At 49.7% G+C, this 6,000-nt stretch overlaps 1 protein-coding gene across 1 annotated transcript in view; it reads right to left on the reverse strand.

Annotated features, from left to right (window-relative positions):
- The window catches only part of Prr5l (proline rich 5 like), an 83,681-nt gene extending 78,097 nt beyond the window's left edge, over positions 1-5,584 (reverse strand). Inside the window, exon 1 of the mRNA XM_021194358.2 lies at positions 5,357-5,584. The gene's annotated coding sequence lies outside the window, so the exon portion shown is untranslated. The remainder of the gene's footprint in view (positions 1-5,356) is intronic.
- Between the last annotated feature and the right edge of the window lie 416 nt (positions 5,585-6,000).

Consider the following 6,000-nt stretch of genomic DNA (forward strand, 5'->3'; position numbering starts at 1 on the left):
TAATTTTGCCTGCGGATATCACAAAGAAAATAGCCACAGAGCTCCATGTGGGTTGCAGGGAGACAGAAGCCTGAAGCTTCAGAGCTAAAAGATTGCAGAAGTCTACTGGGTCTCCCGGAGACATCCGGGAAAGGGCGATGAGTCAGCTCCAAAGGATTTATGTAGCCCTCAACAGCAAATATGAAAGGGCTTACCATGAGGAGTTACGCTGCTGAGGTCAGGAGCAGGTTGTGACAGGGTCTGAGGCCGCTTAGAGCCAGCTAATACAGACATATCTCAGAATGTTCCAGGCCCTGCTTAAACTGACACATACCCCAGTGCTCTGAACAAAGGCGCCCAACGAAGTCCTCTCCTTAATCCTTGAATTTGTAAGCAACCCAGCTCCCTCCACAAAAACCAAGAACTCAGCCAGTGTCAAAGAGGACCAGCAAGGTTGGAAAAAAGTTCTTTAAAGTAAGAAGAGAAGGGAGAAACAGGAGGTACTGCTGAACCTGAGCCTGATACGCGTGTGAGGTTCTGCTACTGACACCTCAGAAGCAAGGAAGGAGCACGAGAGCACAGACAATGGCGTGAGTAAATACGCAGTTCCATGGAACACATAATTATGCACAGAGCATATTGCACACATAATTACGCTGGGCAGCAGTTGCACTAGTGTTTACCAAGTCCTCCCATAGACCATGGCCAAGAGAGGAAGATGGATCTCGACAGTCCAGCACTCTCCCACACCCTTCTAGGTTATCTCGGTGAGCTGGGCTCGCCAGAAGCTGCGGAATGTAGCTGAACTTGGCCATGAACTTGTGAGTTCTTTTTTAAATGAAGCCAGTTTATAATGATGTCATGCATTATCCACTATGGAAATTTAAGACCTGGGTGGAGTGATATACATATATAGAGAATATCTCTATGCACTTAAATGTACTATATAAAAGTGTCTAAAATTCTAAAATGTTACAGCTGAAAATACTGCAGTTTCTTTTTTTAAAGCCTGCGTCAATTTAATAGAGTGTTTAAATTCTTAGTTAATGGTAATTAGAGAGCTAGCAGCATTTCTTTAAACTCTGCTAGACAGACATTAATCCAATTTGGTAATCACTAACCTCTGGGCTTTTTCCCTCTTTTTCTCCGAAATGAAATCCAGGCATTGATCTACAAAGGCTATAAACTGGCAAAGCATAAGAAAAGAATATTTAAAGAGAGACTAAGTGACTGTTACCTCAAAGGGCCAAGTCCAATTAAAATGGAAACAGGTCTCCAGGGCTCCCTCACTTCTACAAGCTGGCACAGAATAACTAAAGGCACTCCCGGGAGTTGGAGGGCTTACCTTTCCACTGCCCTCCCACCTGAGACCCACGTCAACATGTTCACTGTATTAGTCAGGGTTCTCTGGAGTCGTAGAACTTACGGAATGTCTCTCTGTACTGCGGGAATTTATTGTGATTACTTAACAGTCTGTAGTCCAACTAACCCAACAATGGTCAGCTGTGCATGGAAAGCCCAAGAATCTAGTAGCTGCTCAGTCCCACGAGGCTAGTTGTTTCAGCTGGTCTTTTGTAGAAGTAGATTCCCACAGATGTGCTGACAAGTAAATGCAAGCAGGTGAAGAAGAGTGTATCTTCCTTCTTCCAGTGTCCTTATGTGGGCCTCCAGTAGGTGTGGCCCAGATTAAAGGTGCCACTGCCTGGATCTGGGATTTGCCTTGTCCCAGGCTGACTTGAACTCAGAGATCTCCTTGCCTCAGACTCCTGGGATTAAAGGCATGTACTACCTTATCCGGACCTAAGCTTTTCATAGCCACTATGCCTCAAGATCTCCATGCCAAGATCCAGGTCAGTAACTTGTGTCTTCCAGCCTCAAGATCCGGGTTACAGGTGAGCCCTCCAGTTCTGGATTGTAGTTCATTCCAGATGTAGTCAAATTGACAACCAGGACTAGCCATCACATTTGCCAAGTCTTATTCAAGCTGTGTGACTGAGGGCCATGCCTTCCCAATATTGTCATTCTCTATATCCACTCTACATTCCTTTCCTTCCATGGAACTGTCCTGTGGCCTTCCTTTCCCCTTTGTAGGGCCCCCATGCTGCTGGAACACTGACTCCTGACTCAGGAACATCCATGGAAACCGCTGGAACCATCTTGAGAAGTTGGGAGTCTGCCAACATGTGAATTATCTCAAGTGGATCTCTGACGGTTTGTCTTTGTCTTGAGTCATCTATGTCCCCGGTCCCCTCTTGACTCCAGTGTGGAATCTTCCCTTATAAAAGTCATGCCCTCTGCTTACTAGGTAACCGCTGTTTCCAGACACCACACCCCACATCCTAGATAGGATACACAAAATATCTTCCCTTCAAATTTCAGCCACAGAGGTGTTGATTTACTCTGCGGTGTGAGTAGATGAGCATCATCTATAAGCATTGCCTCTAACATGTTTACAGCCTGTGTATCTCTACAGACCAAGCCCTTCATGACAGGCACTATAAGTGTGCAATTACAGAGACTCACATGCTAGTTCAATCCTATGCTGGTTTGGTTCTGAAAAGAAAAAGGGGGGGGACTAAAGAGAGGGCATCTGCAGTTGAGAAAAGACTGTGCATTTGTTTTACCTGGTAAGGGACTGTATCAAAGCAAGGCCACAGGGACACGCATTCATATCACTACTAGGACAGAGAAATGTGTACAGAGTGGAAGGATCACAATGGTCGTGCTGAGTTGCATCTTCTCTAGATGAATGGACTAAGTGTTGAAGATACACTAAGTTAATGAGTAAGCTGAAGTTGGAACATTCAGGTAAGGACCATCAATATGAGGTCTTTAGGCAGTCATTGCAATGGCATTCGTCGACAAGATACACAGCTTTTTCAGTAATTGTACATTTGGAAAACGACGATGACGACAACAATGCAACATGTGGACCATGGAGATGGCTCCATTGGTAAAGCGCTTGCTGCACAAGCTTAAGGACCTGAGTTTGGATCCCGGGTCTTCTGTAAAAAGCCAGACATGAAGACTTGCTGGAATCCCAGCACTGGTGCAGGTGTGCACAGGAGAGCCCAGGGACTTGCTGGCCAGCCAATTAGCAGAATCAGTGAATGGCCCTGACTCCAAAACTACAAATCTACTGAGGAAGGCACTGACATTGACCTCTGGACTCAACACACACACACACACACACACACACACCACACACACACACACACACACCACACACACACACACCACACACACACACCACACACACACACACACACACACACACACACACACAAACAACTATATAAACAACTATATGATTATCTAGTGAACGTCTGAGAAATCCAACAGAAAGGGAGGCTATCTCCAACCTCCAAACATAGAGTGGCAATCTATTTCGACCTAGTCTGACCTCTGTGCCCTGTGCGTGTAACCTAAAGCGGACTATTTACATTGTTTGGGCTTCAGTAGGCTCACTTATTCAGTGGGCACACAGTAGTGTTCCACTAACATTTTGGTGAGGGTCAGGAAATATTACCAGTCTCAGTGCAAAGTGTCATCATGAAGTAAGAGATGTTTACAATTTCCCCTGATTTCAGAAGCAGGTTTTTCCGCTTTGAAGAGACAGCTATAAAAGCACACCCACTGACCTAAATACATACCCATGCCCCTCCAGATCCAGAAGAAACGAGCTTCAAGGCTTTAGAAACCAGCTAGACTCCGGTGAGACCTACTGTAAGCAGGCTTATTTCTACTTCCAGCTTTCTTGTACACATTTATAGCTGTTAGAAGTGTGGCTAAAACGCTTGAACAAGAAGTGGAGGAACCAGAAGACAATTCTGTAGCACGGTCAACCATTGCTTCTCATCTCTGGAAGGCAACGTGCTACAGAAACCACTCTCCACAGTACCAAGGCCCTTTCTGGAGCTCAGTACTCGAATGAGACCTCTTCGGCTCCAATTCCACCCGGCCGAACAACTTACCCTCCTTAGCTGTATAAAGAATCTCATTAGGGACTAATTTTAAAATGAAGCTGAAATCATTTCCCTCCCAACTCACTTGCAGCTTCGTGTTAGCAGTAACAGCACTTCCTACCACCAAAGTGTCTTAGCAGAATTAGCAATGGCATTCTGAAGTACGTGGGGGCAGTATTAGTTCTAATGAATGGTCTTGAAGGCCGATCGATGCCATGCTGGAAGCTGGCAGAGGTTTGGGGTTAGGGGAAGCTGATGGGATGGAAGGCGATTGTCCAGGACTACTGTGGTCCTTATCTGGATTTGCATGGGCAAGAATTCCAAAACTCCACCCAAGTAGGAATGCCTGGAGACTTTTTTCCCTGTGGGTCTCCGCAGCAGACATGTAGCTGAGCCGCCGCGCGTAAGCATCTCGTCTTGTGGGGCGCGACGCAGCGCAGTAATTGAAACCTTGCACACCGCAGGATTGCAGTGGCGTCTATAAATACTCTCCACTTTACTGCTGACAAGCAAAACGCGGGCTTCTGGCACCGCGGAGGAAGAGGCGGCGGTGGCATGTGATCCCTGGCAGGGCGCGGGTAGGAATCGGGGAAACCCCTACTGCCAACGAGGGCAGCACCCCAAAATTTATTCCCGAAGGACCCTTTGTAAGCACACCTAGTCCTTGTCGCTGTCCAGGCACGAACTCTGGGAACCGTGAGTCTGGTCGCGAGGTGAGGGCCCCACAGCGCCCCCTGCGCGTAAAAACGCGCAGTGCGCACACGAGGCGCGCAGAGGAAATCCCGGCCCAACGCCCAGCGGGCGCGAAAGTCGAAGCGGAAAGGGGACACCGTGGGCGCCAGGCTCAGAGTCGCAGTGAGCCGTCCCGAACTTTTCACTACCAGGGGCTAGGTCTCCCTCGGGCTGTCCCCTGGCTACAGTAGCCTGCCCAGTGCATCGGGCCAACTGGTATCCCTCTACTACCTCGGCTCCCACGCCTCCCTTCAAGAAAGAAGGGGACGGCTGAGGGGGTCGGTTTCTCAGCCGAGTAGCCTCCTGAGCACCCATGACTCTGTAGATCTGCCCCTCTGGCCGTGGGAGGATGGGAAAGATCCATTCTTTTTCTGCCTTCTAGCTTACTAGGGTTCCACGCTTGGCAGGATTCCCCCAAAAAGGGTTCACAGCGCTTCCTCGCCCACCGTGACCCACTACACTCAGGGCGGCCTGCCCCTTCCCTTACCCACCTCTTCGTAGTCTACCTCCCCGCCTACAGCATCCGATGCGGAGGTTCCTTAACCACGCGGAGTCTCCCCCCAGTCTCGCTGTCCCCGTGCCCCCACTCCCACCCCCAGATCACGCCAGGAGAGTTATTTTCCGAGCCTGTGAAGTTGCAGAATGATGACTCCAGACCCTCCAGGGACTTCCCCACTCACCCCCTTGTTGGGGTCCCCGGCGTGAGTCACCCGAGCCGAGCCGCGCACACCCACCGCTCGCCTCCGTCTCGGACTCTGAGCGCTCCGGAAAAAGTTTCCGGTGTTCCAGGGAAAGTTTTCTCGCTGGAGAGAAACTAGCGATTCTGCTGGTTCTCGCCTCGCTCGCTCGCTCGCCCTCCCCAGGTCCTCTCCCAGCTCTGCCCTCCGCCGGGTCGCGTCCTGCCCAGGTTTCTCTCCGCCGTAGCTCTCAGAGTCAGTAGCTCTCAGAGTCAAGCTGGTGACTGTTTCCCTCCTCTCTCAACTTACGGCCGCCTCCTCTCCTCCTCCCCCTCCTCCCACTTTTCCTGTCCGGTGCACATCGCTGTGGTTTCTCTCCAACGCCCCCGCCTCGCTTCACCCCCATCCCACGCCTCCTCTCCAACAACAAGGGTAGGCGGAAGACCCTGCGCTTAAATCCATTTCAACAATTTCAGGAAATCCAAGCTCGTGGTCCTAAAAAGCAGGGGAGGATGCTGCACTACCTTTCCCTAAGCCAAGATGAGTTTGGTCTCCCACTGCTAAACCCAGGATAAGAAACGTCTCCAGGAGTCCAGAGGTGTTCATGCGACCAGATACAAAAGGACCAGAGTTCTGCGGAACATTTC

This window comes from Mus pahari, chromosome 3 (assembly GCF_900095145.1).
Source record: "Mus pahari chromosome 3, PAHARI_EIJ_v1.1, whole genome shotgun sequence".
Lineage (NCBI taxonomy): Eukaryota > Metazoa > Chordata > Mammalia > Rodentia > Muridae > Mus > Mus pahari.